Raw genomic sequence first — 23,634 nt, 5'->3', positions numbered from 1 at the left:
CATTGTTTCATAAAGTAATTTGAAATGATTTGAATTAAAGATATTCTTTGGAATGCATAATCCTGAAAGGATTTATTTGATTGCAGTAATATATTTTAGATATGATAGGATATATATTAAAATATGTGATAATGTATTTTGAATTAATTTGGCTTTAGTAATCTGTTTTTGAGTATCTATTATTGTATTATTATACTTTGAAATGGTTTGATTGTAATAATATACTTTTGAATTAACTTATAATTAAACATCCTTCAAAATTAAACATCCTTAATTAAACATCCTTCAAAACCTCCATGCTTCCTGAGATTCGCCAACACTACACCTGATTCTCTCCCCACCATACACACGCAAGCATGTATCTGACTCATACACTGTTCGCTTTCCAGACATTTGTACATTGCTGCATATACTTTATACGCACTTTTTGACAAGTTGTGGTGCACCTGATCACTGTATACAATAATTTCAATATTATTATTATTATTTAAATTCCACTTCATAGAACAATAAAAAAGAAGTTGGTTCAGTTTCATTTTAGCCAAGAGAAAGAAGATGAATTATGCACCAATAAGGCTGATGTACAGGGTGGCAATATTAAGGAAAAAGTGCATTTTCTTCTTTGCATTATAAACAAATGGTGGCCAGCTGCCAGAATTGTTAGCATATCATACAAATGCTTAGTGGCATTTCTTCCAGTTCCTTACATTCTGGGTTCATCTTTCACCAAGGTCAATTTTGCCATACATCTTTTCAAGGTCAATAAGATAAGTAGGAGTTGAGCATTGAAGTCAATGTAACCAACTTACTCCTTTCCCCCAAAAATTGTAACCTTACACCAAAAATTCAAAACCATTCTTGTTTTTCCAAATGTGTGTGTGTGTGTGCATGCGTCCGCACGTGTGCTTGTGTGTGTGTGTGTGTGTGTATAATTGTTTGCATTCTGCACTCTGCATCAAAAATTGGTAAGCTATAAATGACGATGCTTGCCACATCTCCCACTCCACAAATTCTCCAATAGTTTTGCACTTTTGAAGATGAGAGGAGTGAGAACTTCCATATTTAAGAAATAGTTAAGAGTTAGTGACAGGAATTGCATCCGTTTTTAAAAAAACACTTCAATAATATGAATTTCTTATAATTTACTCTATCATTTAAAGATGCTTATTCCAAAACAGTTTAAAGACTGGAATATTTTCAGATCTACTAAAAGAAGCAGCAGTAACACCTATCCACAAAGAAGATAGCAGAACTGAGGCTAAGAATTACAGACATGAAAGTGGCAAGTTGGCAGAATCGTTACCGCGCTGGACGAAATATTTATCAGTATTTCACCTGTTGCTACATTCTGAGTTCAAATTCTACCGCAGCTGACTTTACCTTAAAGGCAGAGAGTTAGCAGAAATGTTAGCATGCCAGGCGAAATGCTTAGCAGTATTTCGTCTGCCGCTACATTCTGAGTTCAAATTCCACCGGGGCCGACTTTGCCTTTCATCCTTTCAGGGTCGATTAAATAAGTACCAGTTTTGCACTGGGGTCGATATAATCGACTTAATCTGTTTGTCTGTCCATGTTTGTCCCCTCTGTGTGTAGCTCCTTGTGGGCAATAAAGGAATAAGAATTACAGACATGCTTCTCTTAAATCTCACACATCTAAAATTGTAGAATATATTGTCCAGAAAAAAGATAATTTCCTACCTTGAGGAAAACAATTTTTAAGATGATATGCAACCTGGTTTTCAGACAGTCCTAGGTTGTCTCACATAACTGCAATCTATTCTGTCCCCTCAGGGAATGAACACTAATACTATCAAATCATCTGAGGGGTAAGGACACAAAATGCATCTGCCTTGATTTTATTAAAGCCTTTAACAAGATTGAACATGGAATCATCTCTCTTAGATTATCCGATCTTGGCAGCACTGGAATCCTTTGTCACTCACTAATCCTGAAGTGATCACAGTTACTGGAAACTTAGTGTGCATCACACTGAGGCCACCAGGAGGCTCTGCGCATAATCATGTCATTTCTCCTCTTAGGCTTTTGGTCTCAGTCAAAGTTTTTCTCATCAGAGGAAAACCAAAGCCTACCATATTCGTAAGAATTTTACCCTTCTTGGCACTGACCAAACAGTTTTCCTGTCCCTTTACAGATATGAATTAGCCTCACTTCTGCACACGGGACTTGTATTAAATATCTTCACATACCACAGTTCTGACAGTCCACTCTGATACTCACAAGGATTTGATTGGTCCAAGGCTGTAGTAGAAGACACTTACTCAAGGTACCACACAGTGGGACTGAGCCTAGAACCATGTGGTTCGGAAGAAATCTTCTTACCACACAGCTACGCCTTGGATATGTGAGGTGTATGTGGGAAAGCGCTTATTTCTATATTTAAATACGCTTTTATTAATATTTTATTATTCTTTCATTAGCTTCACTGTTGCACTGCCTATAGCCAACTCTTGTTTACCTGGATTCCATCTCCCATCTTTGGATTTTAGCTACTTTATCTAGTCTGAGCATAAATCTGTCTGCATTTAATATAGGCCTTTAGACATATTCTTACCCATTCTACATATACATATACATATATGTGTGTGTGTGTGTGTGCGTGTGCGTATATATATGTATATATATATATAAATATATGTATATATATGTATATGTATGCATATATATATATATATATATATTATATATATATATATACATATATATACATACATACATACACACACACACACATATATATATTCACACACACACGCATACACATACACACACACACACACATATATATATATATAATATATATATATATATAATATATATATATACATATGTGCATACACATATATATGCATATATATATATATATATATGTGTGTGTGTGATGTGTATGAGTGAGTGTGTCTGTTTCTATATTTAACATAGCTACTGTACCAATACAGTTTTGGGTTATAAATAAAAATGTATATGAAGTCACGTCCATATGTTTAATAAACAGATATTTAAACATATGCGTATGACTCACTCCACATAGATCGTTATTCATATTCTGTGCGGTATTGGTACTGTAGCTATTTTTGCCTGGCTGTCACCCTTGTACCATTATGGAAAGGAAGTGTTCCACAAACAGTCTTGTTTACAATTTTTTTTATAAGTAGCTCTAATTTCTTTCAAATGCTTGAGAATTCCAGAAGTAGACAATAGATTATGAGTCTTTCATGAAGGTAACTCATTAATGATCTTTTAATGAAGTTGGCTCTATCCCTATTTTTAACCCTTTCGTTACCAACCCAGCTAAAACCGGCTCTCCCTCTGAGTACAAATGTTTTGTTTCCATAAGTTTTGAATTAAAGTCTTCCACCAAACCTTAGTCACAACTTATGTTCCTAATCCTAGCTGAATAATAACTAAATTATTTTACTAAATTCTTTATTATATTTAAAGTAATTCAAAGAAACACAGAGCATCTCAAAATAAATACAGTAATGAAAGAGTTAAACTATTTAAAACCCTGCGTTTAACTTTAAGATTAATTGTCACTACGTTAGTCACAGTTTTTTGTGGCTGTGTGGTAAGAAGTTTGCGTCCCAACCCTATGATTCTGGGTTCAGTCCTTCTATGTAGTGTCTTGAGCAAGCATCTTCTACTCTAGCCTCAGGCCCACCTAAGCATGTGAGTGGATTTGGTAGATGGAAACTGAAAGAAGCCCATTGTATACATGTGTGTGTGTCTTTGTATTTGTGTTTGTCCCCCATCACTGCTTGGCAACCAGTGTTGGTGTGTTTACATCCCCATCACTTAGCAGTTCATCAAAGAGACCAAAAAAGTAAGTACCAGGCTTTAAAAAAAAGTACCAGGATTGTTTCCTTTGATGAAAAGTTCTTCAAGAGAATGCCCCAGTATGGTCGCAGTCTAATGACTGGAACCAGTACAACATAACAAATGATATGTCTGCTTTCTGACCCCTTTTTTAACTCTCTTCTGACAAGTTTGTGGGGCACCTGAGCCCTACCTGCATGCAATATGGTCATTAATATTATTCATATTCCACCCATTGCAACGACAGAATATTTTGGGTGGTTGATTCACTAACAAAAGATTTATGCAAGGGTTCTATTCTATTTCTTCTTCTTCCTTCTCCTTCTTCTTCCTCCTCCTCCTCCTCCTCCTCCTCCTCCTCCTCCTCCTCCTCCTCCTCCACCTCCTCTACCTCCTCTACTCCTCTACCTCCTCCCTCCCTACCTCTTCTTCTTCCTTCTCCTTCATCTTCTCTCTCTTTTCTTCTTCCGCCTTCATTTCCTACCCTCCTCCTTCCTCCTTCCCCCTCCCTCCCTACCTCTTCTTCTTCCTCCTTCATCTTCTCTCTCTTCTCTTCTTCCTCCTCTTCCTCCTCCTTCTTCTTTCTTACTACTGCTGTTGCTCTTGTTATTACTCATTAGTCAACTCAGGCTGATGAATTAATGGACTCATCAGAATGTTGCAAAACTTGTTTTGCAGTTTTTCTTCTGACTCTTTGCGTTCTGAGTTCAAACTCCACCGACATCGACTTTGCTTTCATCTTCTCAGCTTCCATAAAATAAGCACCAGTTGAATGCTGGGATTAAACCAATCAACTTACCCCTTTCCTAAAATTGCTGGCCTTGTGCCATAATTCTAAACCAGTATGGCTTCTACTTTCCATGTCCTTTTAAAATAGGCTTGTTTTATATACATTAAACTTCAGAAGACAATTGCAGCGTGGAAGGTGTTTATAAGCCATTTAAGAAACACACAAAAACCGTTAAATTCACTTCAACATTTAAATTTAATTTGTCCAAATATTTTCGTCGCTTTGAGATCACGACCTGATCACCAACAAAATTTTGTCAAAAACCCCCTTTGGTCATGAAAACTTTGTCTGAACAGGTCGCGGTCTCAAAGCGACGGAAATATTTTGAAAAATTAAATTTAAATGTTGAAGTGAATCTAACGGTTTTTGTGTGTTTCTTAAATGGCTTATAAACACCTTCCACGCTGCAATTGTTTTCATTCCAGCACACGATCTCAGATCAAGGCACTTGCTATGCAAGTACATCTCCATAAAGCTTTAGAAGGAGTATAAGTATATTCTTGCATTATTTCAACTAAGTTTGTAACCCTTAAGTATTTAAACTAGCAAATATCAAGTCTAAATATTCTACTTGCTTTATGTATGAACTGGCCAAATCCAACCTCTCACACCTTTCCTACAATGTCATTCTAAAAATAAACAATCACATCAACAAAATCTCAAAGCTATGAGATAAGCTAGGATTAATTCGAAGCAATGTGAATAAATAAACATTATAAAGCGTAAAGACCCACTTCGGTCATGAGGGAGTGAGTTCGAATCCCGGGCCGGGCTGTGTGTTGTGTTCTTGAGCAAGACACTTTATTTCACGTTGCTCCACTTCACTCAGCTGTAGAAATGAGTTGCAACATCACTGATGGCAAGTAGGGTCAGCCTTTGCCTCTCCTTTAGTGACATGGAGAGAGAGGGGAGGCTGGTATGCATGGGCAACTGCTGGTCCCATAAACAACCTTGCCCAGATTTATGCCTTGGAGGGTAATTTTCCAGGTGCAACCCACGGTCATTCATGACCAAAGGGGTTTACTGCCTGCAGGATGCTGACACTCATTTATGATAAGTGTGTGATGCCAAGGCAACAAGACACTCCCTTACACACACACACACACACACACACAATGGCTTCTTCCAGTTCTTGTCCACCAGATCCACTCACAAGGCTTTGGCTATCCAAGGACTATGAGCAGAAGACACTTGCTCATAATGCAACCTAGTAAATCTAGAAATGCAACCATTGCTTGTTCTGAATGTTTCTCAGCAGCCACTTTCTTTCCGCTCTTTGAAAATACCTGACTCCAATACAAATAAACATGCATAACAGACGTTCTTAACCCTTTGGCATTCATATTACTCTGTCGAATGTAATACTTATTTATTCACATTGTATCACATATATCATACCTTGTAGCATCAAGTCTTCGATAATGTGATTGTCTATCTTTTAGAGCTGCATTGTAGGGGGAGATGAGAAAGGCTAGATATGAGTGGTCTGAACATAAAATAAGTAGACTGTTTGAACCAGATATGGCCAGTTTAAAGGGGCAAATCATTGTGTTTGATCAGTTATTGATGCTAACAAAGGCTTTTCCATACAAAGGAATAAGATTGGCCAGGTGTTGTATTCATTACCTCCCATAAACTGGAAATGTACACAATTCTTGATCATTTCAGATTGTAGATCCTTTGAAATTCACTGACCTCCACAGAAATTTTAAAAGCTAAATTTTAAGATTCTCCAGTTTTGTGATCATTTATAACCCTATTTTGTTCATAAAGCCATTATTTTCCATTTTTCTGTAAAATCAACAGTTTTCACAGTTGTACTATTCATTCAGTCTACAGTTTGGACATACTGGAAGCAGAGTTGCCAAATTAAAATTCAGTTAGTTAGGTATTCTGAGGTTTATAGCAAGAGTTAGCATAAAAAAAAAAGATATGACTATGAGAAAAGCATGTCCTTTACTAATCATTATAATAATCACCATCATCATTTTTACATCCACTTTTCCATAGTCACGTTGGTCAGACAAAATTTTTGATTTTCTACACGTTGATGCCCTTTCTGTTACAGACTCTCACCTATTTCCAAGTAAGGTAATATTTCTCCATGAAAAGACATGGAGAAATCTCTTCCTTTTACCATTAAATGAACAGAAAACTGGAAATGAAGGACACCGCTTGCATAATGGTGACACTCGTTTACAACTATCATGCAATAACAGTCTCTTTCTTTCTCTTTCTCTCTCTCTCACACACACACACACATACACACGCACGATGAGCTTCTTTCTGTTTTTATCTACCAAATCCATGCACATGGCCTAATGGAGGTGCATGGCTTAGTGGTTAGGGTGTTGGACTCATGATCGTAAGATTGTGGTCTCAATTCCTGGACCAGGTGATGTGTTGTGTAATCATGAGCAAAACACTTCATTTCGTGTTGCTCTAGTCCACTCAGTTGCCCAAAATGGTAGGGAATTCATATGCCATGGAAGCCAGGAAACCGGCCCTTATGAGTTGGAATAACTCAAAAAGATAATTCAACTTACTTACCTTACATTACTCCCATGGCTTTGGCCATCCCAAGACTGTGGCCAAAGACACTTTCCCATGGTGCCACACAGTAAAATTGAACACCGAACCACTTGTTTGAGCAGCAAACTTCATATCACTCAGCTACACCTGAGCTTGTTAATTACTACAGCAGTAAATTAAAGTATTAGATTCTAATTAAAAGAAAATAATGTTATTTCAAGAAAAAATAACCTGCCAAAACTTAATTAGTTTCGCTTATAATTAAACATCTAAATTCCACTTCATAACATAATAAACAAAAAGTTGGTTTAGTTTCATTTTAGTCAAGAGGAAGAATATGAATTATGCCCCTATAAGGCTAATATGCAGAGTTATGGAGACTGGTTGAAATAGCTAGCAAGTCTCCATGTCATTTTGACAGTAACAACTGTTTTGGCTATTCCAAAATTGCTAAATATGATTAGGCCTTAATTTTGCCAATAATTTTGACATAGAGCGTGATTAGGCTTGCTAATTATAATTACAAAACCACTAATGAGGAAACTAGCTATGGTTCTATACATTATTTTAAAAATTAACTATGTTTATAGCTATACACAAAGCGACCATTTTCATTAGTTATGTTGTGTTAAAATATGATAAATCTAGCTGGGAATTGACTAGATTAGCTGCCCTGACTGAAAAGGTGAATTAATTCAAAAGATTTCAAGATGAAAGCGTATTGGAAAGACTACACATACAGTATGTGTACACAATGTTAACATGCAAACTAACAGAATTACTGAGTGAGGGAAGTAAAACTCACACACACACACACACACACATCACTAAGGTGTATTATTGCAATTAAGCTTTTAAATCAATCATAATGAATGTTCTGCCTTTATTTCACACAATTAAGTTATATTTATAATTTTTAAAAACTTATCAAAGTGAGTTATAGTTAGATTGATCATTAAATGAGGTATTTCTGTAGATATATATATCAGCTGCATTATCATTATCATCATCATCATCATCACCATCATCATCATCATTTAACGTCTGACTTCTATGCTGGCATGGGTTGGACTTCATCAAGCTCCACTGTTTTCCTTTGGCATGGATTTTACGGCTGATGTCCTTCCTATGCCAACCACTTTACAGAGTGTACTGGACACTTTTTTTACATAGCACCAGCACTAGTGAGGTCACCAGATAACTTGCATGACAAAGATCATTCAAATGAGAGAAGGAGTGGCATTGAGAGATGTGGCTTTGGTCCGGCTGATAAGAGACAAGAGTATAACAGAGGGACAGAAACAGGTGTCTTGTTGTAGAGGAGGTGCATGGTTATCCTAATCAAAGAAAGAGAGAGAGAGAGTTAAAGTGAGAGAAAGTGGGAGGAAGAGAGAGTGAGAGAGATGGTAGTGATATGCCAAAGTATACTCTCAAGGTTCAAGAATGTAAATATAAATGGAATTGTAGAGGATTTCCCAGGGTGCATGACCAGGGAGTTTACAAAAGTGCAAGGGGAGGGAGAGGGGAGGAAAAGAGGAACACAGTGAGTTATGAAACACAAGTCAGATTATACAATAGAAGCAACTCTACAATGTAAACATTATCAATATCATATACTTAATGTATGTTGTTTAAATGTCAGAAGCTGCAGTTTTTCATCCAAAAGAAATCCATTTAAATTTGTATAGTGTTAAAAACCACAGTATATGCATACATACATACACACACACACACATACATGCATACACACACACATACATACATACATACACACATGCACATACACACACACATACATACATACATACATGCATACATACACACACATACATACATACATACACACACACACACATACATACATACATACATACACACACACACATACATACATACATACATACACACACACATACATACATACATACATACATACATACATACATACATACACACACACATACATACATACATACATACATACATACACACATACATACATACATACATACATACATACATACACACATACATACATACACACATACATACATACATATCTAATGTAAACAAAGGAATGCAAATGATGGTATTATATTTATCAATCAATTGTGATCATTTTGATATTTAGGGGAATCGATACATCATTTAATATATTGATTTATTCAAAGAGGATAAAAATTATAACTGAGTTTTAGAGAAACAAAAATTTGATACTCAGGATTGAATTGTCCTGGAATAAATCATGCTTTTCATCTTCATCCCCATCCTCATCATAATCATCATTACCATCGTCATAACTTTTGTGCCTGCTTTTCTATGCTTGCATAAATTAGATGAGAGTGTGTTGGAGCAGTTTTCTATGGCCAGATGCTCTTCCTCACACCAACCCCTACCTCTGGAAACAAGTGACATTGAATGAATGAGCCTTTTGTTCACAATGCTCCCACAACATGCCATGACAGGTCAAGAAGCTCAGACCTGCTTTTGTAGTAGAATGCAAGCAAAGGACAATGTGAAAGTTTTGTTTATAATCAGGGAACACACATAGAGGCAAAGGGTAACACCAAATCACTCACACACAGAGTTATGCCTGTTGCCTATTGTATCTTCCACCATTGCCATACATACATTTTGGTAAATCTTAATAAATTCAGGAATACTTAAAGGTTAGTACAAGTAAGGTTTTTTGAATAAATATTAAGAAACTAGATTTGTTATTTCTATGTATCATCTGGTTGTAGAATGTGAGATTATTATTAGCATTGTTGCATCACCAAAAGACTGGCACTTCTGATTTCCTTGTACCATATTCTTGGTTATAACATCTGTTAATGAGGCACAAAAGGAGCATTTACGCAGCCACTTAACTTACTAGAAATAGAAACTAAATCTTTACATTACACACAGCTCATCTTTAAAAAATCGAAAGAGTAATAATAGCTCTTTCTTCAGCAGGTACAAGGCCTAAAATTTGAGGAAGAGACAGCAGGTCAATCATTTCGACCCTAATGTTCAACTGGTACTTGCTTCATTGACCAAAAGGTTGAAAGACAAGGTCAACCTTGGTAGAACTTGAACTTAGAGCATAAAGACAGACGAAATGCTGCTAAGGATCTTGCCGAGCATGTAATAATCAATTCTACCACGAGCACAAGGCCTGAAATATGCAGGGAGGGGGATAATCGATTACATCGACCCCAGTACGTAACTGGTTCTTAATTTATCGACCCCAAAAGGATGAAAGGCAAAGTCTACCTCAGCGGAATTTGAACTCAGAAATACTGCTAAGCATTTTGCCTGGCATGCTAACGACTCTGCCAGCTTGCCACCTTTCCTGCCTTATTAATAATAATAATCATTTCTACTATATACACAAAACCTGAAATTTATTCCAACCCCAGTACTTGACTGGTACCTAATGTATTGACCCCAAAAGAGAATGAAAGGCAAAGCCAGCCTTGATGGAACTTGAACTCAGAATGTAAAAACTCAGAATGTAAAATAATGATGAAGATGGTGGTGGTGGTGTCAACAGCAATGAAGACAAATGATGATGATGACGGACTCTCCCATCGAAGATGATGCATGGATGTTCAGCTGTTGTTGAAGAAGCTGCACAAATGATTTGTTTATAGGAATCGAATGCAAGTGCTGTGTATTAGCCTGCTCCCTCCATTAAATCTACGTTACCTGAACAGGTGCACAAGTCTACCACGTGTCAGGTGTCAAAGTGATTGCACAGCAATGCGAGAAGCGTTTTACTCCAGAACGCAATGCACTCATCACTCTGGGAATTGAAACCATGATCCCACAATCATGAGTGCAAGACCCTAACAACTAGGCAATGCATCCTCACAATAATAATAACAACAACAACAACAACAACAACAACAATAATAATAATTAATTCTTTTTATTGGCCACAAGGGCTGACACACATGATTAGTAAACATAAAGGCAAGCAAGTCCAGTGCGATTTACCATAAATCACACTCTAAGAGAGGAAAAAAATGAATAACATACTGGAAAATGTAGCCCTGGATAGACAATACCAGGCAAATTTTGATCAGGATTGGAATATCTTTAGCCATAGGTCTGCTTGGTCAATCAGAATAAGCCCTGAGCTTGAATAATAACAATGTTATTGTTGTTGTTATTGTTGGTGGGTTTTATATATATATATATATAAAATTAGAAAAAAACACCTTTTATCAATTTAAAATGAACAATTAAATTACACCATCCAGAAAATTACGTATAATAGAAATTTTAATACTTCTATTATATGTAATTTTCTAGATGGTGTAATTTAATTGTTCATTTTAAATTGATAAAAGGTGTTTATTTCTAAATTGAATTTTTCCCTGTAAGTTAGGAATAATATTCCCTCAAATAATAATTATGTGTGTGTGTGTGTGTTTATTTATATATTCATATTCTCTCCCTTTTTTTTATATTTCTTTAATATTTTGTTAATTTTTTTCCTCTTCTTTTATTTCTCCTCTTTCCCTTCTGTCTTTTTCCGCCATTACTTCTCTTTTTCCTTCTTCTCCTTCTCCTCCTCTTGTTCTCCCCCCTTGTTCCCCTTCCACTTCCTCCTCTTGTTCTTCTTGTTCCTCCCTTTGTTCCTCCTTCTCCTCCTCACCACCCTCATCTTCCCTCCCTCATTATATTTCTAATTCCCTATTATTCAGTTATTTCTTTTACATAATTATTTCTGTATTTTCATATTTTGTTTTTTGATTTCTTTTCTTTTTTTTTCGTGTTGTTTGCAACATGAGATAACCAAAGGGATAACTGGGAATAAGTGCGAAAAGATTCCTCAAAAATGGGACAGAGCCGAATGAGAGAGGGCACAAGGAAGGGTTCGGGGGTGGAGGAAGGTGTGCAGGAAAGACATGGGAGTAGGGTGGGGTAAGATGAAATGATGTGGAGTGTGGAAGGGGAAGGAGTAGTTTTGAAAATGGTAACAGCATGAATTGCCAAACATTCCCTACACTTCCTGCGACTGCTTCTGAAAAACAAAATGACAAAATACATAAATAATGACACAGGTATTTACCATATACACAGATGAAATATATATATATATGGATATGAATGTGTATGTATATATAACATATATATATGCGTATGTGTATATATATGTGTGTGTGTGTGTGTTTGTGTGTGTTATATATACATACACATTCATACCTATGTATATATTTCATCTATGTATATAGTTAATACCTATGTAACTATGTATTTCATCATTCTGTTTTTCAGAAGCAGTCACAGGAAGTGTAATATATATATATACACACACACACACACATTGTATGCATATATATTTATATAATATGTGAAAAACTATATATATCATATATATATATATATATATATATATATATATATATATATATATATATATATAAAAAAACTACAAATAAAAACTACAGAAAGTGTGTCTATGGCCAGCTGGAGGAGTGTGTCCTCCTGGGGCTAAAAACTACAGTAGCATCCACCCTTAGGGGTTAGCCATATTGAAATGGCAAAAATACGTCACTATATATATATATATATATATATATATATATATATATATGTATGTATGTATATATTTATGTATGTATTATATATACCTCGCCTGGTGCATGTATGTTTATAAGTGCAGACAAATATATATATATATATATAGATAGATAGATAGATAGATAGATAGATAGATAGATAGATAGATAGATAGATAGATAGATAGATAGATAGGTATAGCAAAGAGAGAGAGAGAGAGAGAGAAACAGACAGACAGACAGAAAGACAGATAGATATCAATAAAGACTTTGGCAATAGATGACCAGTCATATCTCTTCATGACCAACTCCATAAGAAACCAAGACATTGTTCCATTCTTCAACCACGAATCACCCCCACCAGAACAGCACCACCACCACCACCACCACTACTATTACTACTTTCCCTTTATCCCTGTTGTCCTTCTCCTCTTTTTCCTCCTCTACAATGCCATAATATCTATTGTATTTCATTCTATGTCTTGTGCAATACAGAAAGTAAATTCTGTCACTTGTTGCTAAGCAAAATACAAAATGTCGACAAGACAACCAGCATTATTAACCTGATGCCTTCTGACAATTATTTGTCAATGACTGTTTGTTAATTTGCATTTTTATACAAATACAGTTGTGTGCTTTGGTTTGAATTCTTGCCTTATCAATGAACCATTAATATTGCTCAGAGAATATCTTTAAAATAAAATATTTTATTAATGATATCTATAAGCTATGATGAACATAACTAGGATTAAATTCAAATTCATAAGTTACGATGTTGCTGCAGCTGTTGTGTACTGCCCCTAGATGTGGGGTATGGCTGTGTGGTAAAGAAGCTTGCTTCGCAACTGTTTCAATCCTATTGTATGGTGTTTTAGGCAATTGGTTTCTACCCCATACCTCCAAGCAAATCAAAGCTTTGTGAGTAGATTTTGTAGATGGAAACTGTGTGAATCCATCATTTATATATACACACAAACATATATAAATATATATGTGTGTGTGTATGTATGTGTATGTGTGTTCATGTGTGTGAAGGCACAGAGTTCATTGGTTAGAACATCAGGCTCACAATCATGAGGTTGTGGGTTCGATTCCCAGACTGGGCTGTGTGTTGTTTTCTTGAGCAAGATACTTCATTTCACGTTGCTCCAGTTTACTCAGCTGTAAAAATGAGTTGCGACATCACTGGTGTCAAGCAGTATTAGCCTTTACCTTTCCCTTGGATAACACCAGTGGCATGGAGAGGGTAGGCTGGTGTGCATGGGCAACTGCTGGTCTTCCAAAAACAGCCTTCTCTGAACTTGTGCCTCAGAGGGTACACTTTCTAGGTCCAATCCCATGGTCATTCATGGCCAAAGGGGTCTTTTCCCTTTATATATATATATGTATGTATGTATGTATGTATATATAAATGGAACAAAATGCAATACAGTGCATTAAAACATTTGGACAGATAAACGATTCAAAGGCGCACAAGAGAATGAACAATTAGAAGGACAGGCAAAAATGACAGGTCATTCATGGCCTTCTTTCTTCAGTCAAGTCCCAGAAGTCACGACCGTTTCGGGCAGTTACACTTGAGATGGTTCAATCTAGTTGCCCCCAAAAAGGTCTAAGCTAAGAGCATCAAACCCCTTTGTAAGAAACCTAGCAAATATGTATGGCAACAAAGACAAAAAACAAACAAAACACAAACAAAAAAATGGAGAACATGGTACACAATTATGAATACAAACAACAAGAAATAACAACAGGCATCTTTCGACTGGGAATAAATCAAACTGAGCTGGCGTGTATGAAGAGAAAGCACAAGAGCTGTTGACGGTCGGCAGTTAGGCCAAGAAAGATCAGGGCAATATATATATATATATAATTATTACATTAAGGGCTATTACTGTAAGAAAAGCCACTTGCTGAAAAAGAACACTAAAGTCAAACTATTTTATCAAATACACACATGAACTGAAGTCAATGAAATGAACAAAGAAAAAAATTTCTGTTGCATATCGAAACAATTTCATGTTCAGCTCTGTAACATGCTCTCCACTCGTCAGTGCAAGCATAACCAGAAATATATGAATATATATATACCATATGAACACAACGTCTCCACAGAGCATGAACAAGATAGAAGTTTTTTTATGGATATGTAAGTGTGAACATTTGTATATGCTCTGTGAATACATTGTGTTTCTATGGTATGCTTAAGTGTGTATATTTATACATTTCTGGTTATGTTTGCACCAACACATGGAGAGTATGTTACAGTGCTGACCATGAAATCATTTTGATATGCAACTGAACCCTTTTAAAAAAAATTTTTCCCTGTTCATTTCTTTGACTTAAGTGCAGGTCTGAAACCATTGGTCCAGGAGTTAGATGTTTTTATTTTTCATTCCCTTTGAAATTTTATCCCTAATACTGGTTTGGAATTTAACTGTTCTCTCTACCGTGCAAGGAGTCCTATGATGGATGTTTAAACATACACTGTATACATACGTACATATATATATATATATATATATATATATATACGTTTAAATATTTGTTGTGCAAGATTTTTTATGTGAAGTCGTGTGTTGAAACAGATATTGTTATATTTCGGAATGGTCATTTTGCCAGTTTAGCCGAAATAAGATTAAGATTAATGTAAAAAATAAATAACAATGAAGCAAAGTAACACCAAATATATAGTGCGTGTGTTTTTATTGGCTAAACTGGCAAAATAACCATTCCGAAATATAACAATATATATATATATATATATGCTCATGTTTTGAGTTCTTTTTATCCTATTTGCATCACCAAACCTATATATACATACATATACATATGCATACATACATATATACATAATGGCATAAAATTGCAAGGACTTTTGGTTGGTGATTGATAAAGGACAAGTTTGTCCACATCTTTAGTGTTTTTTCCAGTTACCATTGTGTTCTTTTGTCATCTTTCTGGGCAACTTTTTACCCCCTCTTTTTCTCTTTCACCCTCTTTCTGATATTCTATCTATTTATCTATCTATCTATCTATCTATCTATCTATCTATCTATCTATCTATCTATCTATCTATCTATTTACATATGTGTGTGTATGTGTGGGTATGTAAATGTATATATATAAATGATATATATATATATATATATATATATGTATATATATACACACACACATACATGCACACACGTACATAATTATACATATACTCTCACATATATTAGACAAAGGCATCCAAGCTTCAACCAATGACAAGTATAATATTTACATGGCTTCCTTTCAGCCGCCAATGTCTAGTACAGATGAATGTGTATAATCAAATTACTAACCAGAATGTAGTTGCTCTGAATGTATGTATGTACATATACATATACACATACATATATGCATACATACATACATACGTACATACATACATACGAACAAACATACATGCATACACATATACATTCATATATATGCATGTATGCATGTATATATATATATGTATATGTGTATATATGTATGTATGTGTATATATTTATATGTATATGTATGTGTATATATTTATATGTATATGTATGTGTATATATATATATATATTTGTATGCATATATATATATTTACATATATATATATATTATATATATATATGTATATATATACACACACACATACATGCACACACGTACATAATTATACATATACTCTCACATATATTAGACAAAGGCATCCAAGCTTCAACCAATGACAAGTATAATATTTACATGGCTTCCTTTCAGCCGCCAATGTCTAGTACAGATGAATGTGTATAATCAAATTACTAACCAGAATGTAGTTGCTCTGAATGTATGTATGTACATATACATATACACATACATATATGCATACATACATACATACGAACAAACATACATGCATACACATATACATTCATATATATGCATGTATGCATGTATATATATATATGTATATGTGTATATATGTATGTATGTGTATATATTTATATGTATATGTATGTGTATATATTTATATGTATATGTATGTGTATATATATATATATATTTGTATGCATATATATATATTTACATATATATATATATATATATATATATATATACATGTTTGTATATGTATATATGTATGTAGTATGTATGTATGTATACTTGTATGTATATAAAAGAATATATGCGTGTTGTGCATGTAGAATTGTCAGTAGTACATATATCCTCCAACATAATGCACTTAACAAGTTAGGCAACCAGTGGATTTCCAGTCAAACTGAAAATCAATGCAACATAGCACAAAGCAACCATGTCATTTCTAGCAAATCATATATGTATGAATTGCTAGAGATAGCAGCCAAATCACCCTTAGATCACATTATTTTGTCCCAAAAAATAAGGGACATGTAGTGGATCATGTAAGCTTTGATATGTTATGTTTGAAATTTGAAAATGAATGACATGGTTATAACAGAAATACCCTTTTATCATTGTATATTTATAGTTTGATTTTCTGGGGGTTTTGGTGTGTTTTATTCTGTGTGCGGCGCATGTTGTTTTGGATTCCATTGCTGTCTTTCTTTAGTTGACTTTTTGCTGTTTTCTGTCCTCTCTTTTACTCTTTCCCAACAAGCCGTAGTGAATATGACCACTGTATTAAGCTCATTATATATATATCATCATCATCATCATCGTTTAACATCCATTCTCCATGCTAGCATGGGTTGGACGGTTCGACTGGGGATCTGGGAAGCCAGAAGGCTGCACCAGGCTCCAGTCTGATCTGGCAGTGTTTCTACAGCTGGATGCCCTTCCTAACGCCAACCACTCCGTGAGTGTAGTGGGTGCTTTTTATGTGCCACCTGCATAGGTGCCAGGTGAGGCTGGCAATGGCCACGATCGGATTGGTGCATTTTACATACCACCAGCACGGAAGCCAGTCAAGGCGGCACTGGCATCAGCCACGATTCGGATGGTGCTTTTTACGTGCCACCGGCACGGAAGCCAGTCGAGGCGATGCTATATATATATATATATATAAATGCAGTGCACATTTAAACACATAAGAGATGGCCATAACAGGACATCTGACCCGCTAGAAGGAGTAGTTAAACTCCAAACCACTGTTAGGGCTAATTTCGAAAGGGAAAGAAAAATAAAAACTAGTCTATTGACTAGTTTTCTTTTTGCTAGACCACTGGTAGCAAAGAAATTTTCTAAATTTTTTTTACTACCCTGGAACTTATTAATATATACATATATATATATATATATATATATACATGTATATGGTGTGTTGTGAATTCATGGAAAAGAATCCCATAAAACTCAACAAATTTGTTGACTTTTATGAGATTCCTTTCCATAAATTCACATCACACTGTATACAAGTATCATTTTCATATTCACATACTTACGCCAGAAAGTTACCAGCAAAATATGAAGAAACTATATTAGAAATCTTTTTTTGGAATCCTCCAAATTAAAGGACAAGATTTAATTCAACCTTTTTACACCAGCCTCCCCTCTCCACACCACCGATGTTATCCAAGGGAAAGGCAATGGGGCCGATACAGCTTGGCATCAGTGATGTCACAATTGCTTTCCTGCAGCTGAGTGAACTGGAACAACACGAAATAAAGTGTCTTGCCCAAGAACACAATACATAGCCCAGTCAGGGAATTGAACTCACTACCTCATGATTGTGAGCCTGATGTTCTAACCACTGAGCCATGTGCTTTCACGCACACACATACACACACATATATAAAGCACATTATTCTATACACACACACACACACACACATATATAGAGTACATTATTTTATATATATATATTTATATATATATATAAAATAATGCTTTGTGTGTGTGTGTGAAAACACATGGCCCAGTGGTTAGAGTATCAAGCTCACAATCATGAAGTAGTGAGTTCAATTCACTGGCCGGGCTGTGTATTGTGTTCTTGACCTAGACATTTCATTTCATGGTAGTAGTAGTAGTAGTAGTAGTAGTAGTGGTGGTAGTAGTAGTAGTAGTAGTAGCAGCAGCAGCAGCAGTAGTAGTTGTGATTTCATAAGAATTTAGAAACTTTGAAACAAAAAAGTCAGGCAGCCCTTGGCTATTTCTACACAAAAGGTTTTAAAACCAATACCTACATGCTGCTATTTATTGCTTTATTTGCTTTGAAATTCACCATTCCAAAAATATATCATCATCATCATCATCGTCGTTTAATGTCTGCTTTCCATGCTAGCATGGGTTGGACCAATTAGACTGAGGGCTGGCTAACCAGATGGCTCCAATCTTGATCTGGCAGAGTTTCTACAGCTGGATGCCCTTTCTAAAGCCAACCATTCCGAGAGTGTAGTGGGTGCTTTTTACATGCCATCTGCACAGAGGCCAGTCAGTTGGTACTGGCAATGACCTTGCTCGAATCTTCTTATACATGCCACCGGCACAGGTGCCAGTAAGGCGACGCTGGTAACAATCACGCACGAATGGTGCTCTTTGCACCCTACTAGCACGGGGCACAAGTGCCAGTATTTGTATCTAAAGCGTCACATTTACATTTGTAGCAGTTGACTATTATGCTGCTACACCAGTCATTGGGTATGACTCCTTCGTGTATCACCTGGTTAACTATATGGGTTACTAGGCTATAGCTGACACTGCCAGATATTTTGAGCATCTCTGCAGTAATTCCTGATGGGCAGGGGCTTTCCCTGTCTTCATACGAAAGTAGTATTGAGTAATTCTTCAGTTTAATATTAAATTGCTTTTATTATAACTCAGCATAAAAATAATCATATAGGTACAGACATAGCTGTGTGGTAAGTAGCTTGCTTACCAACCACATGGTTCCGGGTTCAGTCCCACTGCGTAGCACCTTGGGCAAGTGTCTTCTACTATAGCCTCGGGCCAACCAAAGCCTTGTGAGGGAATTTGGTAGACAGAAACTGAAAGAAGCCTGTCGTATATATGTATATGTATATATATATGTATGTATGTATGTATGTATGTATGTATATATGTGTGTGTGTATGTATGTATGGATGCATGTATGTATGTGTGTGTATGTGTGTGTGTGTGTTTCTGTGTTTGTGTTTGTCCCCCACCATCGCTTGACAACCGATGCTGGTGTGTTTACATCCCCGTAACTTAGCAGTTCAGCGCAAAAGAGAACGACAGAATAAGTACTAGGCTTACAAAGAATAAGTCCTGGGGTCGATTTGTTTGACTAAAAGCAGTGCTCCAGCATGGCCACAGTCAAATGACTGAAACAAATAAAAGAATAAATCATTATCGTGGTTGGACATTCAGCCTGTATGGCTAGACTGTATCAAAAAGGATTGTTGGGAACTTTTTATACTAATCAGTATGTTACAAAATTTTTAATGCAAATTCAATTAAAGTCAGTTACAGTTGTATGTGAATCATAAGATTACAACTTGCTTATAACAACAACAAAAATCTACAAATACCTAGCAATTCAAAACTATGGTAGAAAATACTTGCCTAAGAAGCCGTTTAATAGATATTTGGTAACTTCAGCCTGTGAACAGAATATAGAAAATATTCAAATTTTTTCTAAACTTCAGTATCAAAATTTCAATGATGGAACGTAGCTTCATTATTAAAACTAATTCATTCTTTACAGGGTGAATTTGAAAAGTTTAAAAAAATAAAAGACGGATCAGGAAGACAAATATATATTTCATAAACGTGCATTTATAAATTCAAGCGTACTTTTAGGCAGATAAGTATTCATAACTACCAACATATGCAAATATGTGGAAACATTATTTCTACTGATAATACTTAATGCAAATACACAGAGAAGAACTTTAGTGGAAGAATTTTGTCCAAATATTTTATCTTAGTGTAAGAAATGAGAGAGAGAGAGAGAGAGAGGGAGAGTAGAAAAGGAAAGAAAGAGAAGTAGAGAGACTAGATACATATGAACATGTATGTGTGTATGTGAGTGTGTTTGTGTGTGTGTGCATGTGTATGTGTGTATGTGTGTATGTGTGTGGGTGTGCGTGAGTGTGATGGAGAGAAAGAAAGAGAAGAGGCAGAATGAAGAATAGGATAATAATATGGTCGCACTTTGTCTTCAACATTGTTGAGAAATGGTTTCTATTTTGGGGCTGGCTGGGCAGAGGGGGATGGGGACAAAACTTCATTATTGCCGTCATTGCGACAAACCACCACCAACACCACTAATAATGACACCACAACCACTACTACCACTGTTACTGTCATTGCCACTTCTACTACTATTGTTGTTGCTACTACAAATCATTTCGGTTTGAACGGCAGTTTTTTCTAGCGGTGTCATATGAAATTGTCACCCATAATTATGACCCTAGTATCGATCTATTGCATTTCAATCTCTTTTAGGGTTAGGGCTAGGGGTTAGGGGAAGGGTATCTTTTTTTCTTCACAAATGTAAATAAACCCAATCTGTTTCTTAAACGAGGAACATATTCATACGGTGCAGAATGTTTTTACCTCAATGGACGTCACTGATTGGTTGAAATTGCAGAAATTGAAGAAAAAAACAACAAATATCTTACAAACTATAGAATTTTCTCAATAAAGTCAAGAGAAAAAGATGTTTTATAAACACATTCTACCAGTATATGAAGTTTAAAATTTTTTAGTTACCTAGAAATTATGTTAAAAACTGCCATCAGACCGAAAAGATCCGCTACTACTGCGCCCCCTCAATTAGCACCAAAGTACCACCATCAAGACTACTTTCACTACAACCACCACCACCACCACCACCCTTACTATCATCACCTCTCTCACCTCAACCACCAACACCACCATCCCTGCCAATACTAATACCAACACTACCACCCCTGTCAATACTAATACCAACACTACCACCATCAAAACCACTTTCCCCACCACAACCACCACCAATGGCAACAACTAAAGCACAGCCTCAATCACCCTCCCACCCACTGCTACCTATATCAAAGGTGTTGTTGCCACCATCAAAACCACCACCACCACCACCACTACAGATAATGCAACCTCAATGAAACAACTTCTACTTAGTATTTTAAACTGCTAGAAATAGCAGCCGAATCTCCTTTGCATCTCACCTTGCCATCTTGGAATGGAAGGATACTAGGGGTAATGTGATCATTGGTGTACTGTGGTGCACTGTGCCTGGGAAAAAACAGGATGGTCATGATTAGAACGTCTTTGGCTACGGGTCTACTCTAAGCAACAACACAAGCACATTGATGGCAGGCATGGGTGTGTGGTAAGAAGTTTGCTATGCAACTGCATGTTTACAGGTTCAATCCCAGTTTGTAACATTTTGGTTAAGTGCCTTCTGCCAGAGACTTAGACTGACCAAAAGTCTTGATAGAGAGAGAAACTATGTGCAAGACCATTGTAGAGACCATACCATTTGTTGGATGGTAAACATACACCTTCAGCTGATTTAACACTACCACTTGTGGACTCATGATCATAAGGTCATGTGTTCAATTCTCATATAAGGCTGTACGTTGTATCTTTGAGCAAGGCAACATCATCATCACCACCATCACCATCACCAGCACCATCATACCATCATGCTATCTCCACCACTAAACACACCATCAACACCACATCAACCACCAGCACCACCACCACTTCTACAATCATAGCATCATCATACTATCACCATCACTAAACTCACCATTATCATCACTACAAGCATCACATGACCACCATTATCATGTCACTATTATCACCATCACCATCACCAGCACCAAAATAATGATGGCCATTGCAGAACACATCAAACCCCACCGAAAACTATCACCACCTCCACCACCAACACCACCAGAGCCACCACCTCTGCAACTGCTGTCACCATCATCCATCTCCACTACAACCACCAACACCAACACCAACACCATTATAGAAACCATAAAATGCCTAGGATCTAGATTAAGTGTGAGAAGATAAAAATGTCTTTTGATCAAGAAATGTGTAGGAATTATATTGGGACTCCACAGGAATAAAACCCTTCATGTTGCATAGGTGTTTTTTTTTTGTTTGGAGGGAGGGATGATATTTTTTGCATTTCTAAGAAGAGATATATGAATGTTTACATGTATGTTTGAATGTAGAGCTATAATGTGTTCATATAAGTCTTTATATGCACAATGTGCATTTGATTGTAGTGTGAATGCATAATTTCAATGACTAACTAACCAGTCATATGTATAAACAAATTTTAATACAAGAAGATGGATTGAACAGATGGTATATATATATATATATATATATATATATATATATATTATATAGGTATATATATATATATATATATATATATATATAATTATTATTTGAGGGAATATTATTCCTAACTAACAGGGAAAAATTCAATTTAAAAATACTAAATCAATTACACAAAATATAATATAATATAAAAATTAGAAAAACCACCTTTTATCAATTCAAAATGATCATAATACAACACCATCCAGAAAATTACATATAATAGAAATATTAAAAAAAAATAATAATAATCCGATGATAAGTAAATTGCAAAATAATAATAAAAACATATATATATATAAATTATAATTTAGGGTATCTAAGAAATACCACCACGCTGAAAACAGCCAAAACTTGGCTTTAAAACCATACTAAATTGTTCATACAGCACTAGGAGAGAAGACAAAGAGACAAAATAAACTAGCAAAAAAAAATTACTGGATAATTCCAGATCCCGAATTTCTGGCTCTGCATAAGAAATGCTTTACCTTCATCAGTGGAATATACTCAGGCTTTTTACTACCATGCTGGCCACCTGATAAGATCGGTATTTAAATAACGATCTTATCCTTATTTATATATAAATAAATAAATGAATATATATATATGCATATATATATATATATATATGTATATATAT

This window comes from Octopus sinensis, linkage group LG7, assembly GCF_006345805.1.
Source record: "Octopus sinensis linkage group LG7, ASM634580v1, whole genome shotgun sequence".
Taxonomy (NCBI): domain Eukaryota; kingdom Metazoa; phylum Mollusca; class Cephalopoda; order Octopoda; family Octopodidae; genus Octopus; species Octopus sinensis.
Note: the sequence above shows the minus strand (reverse complement) of the source record.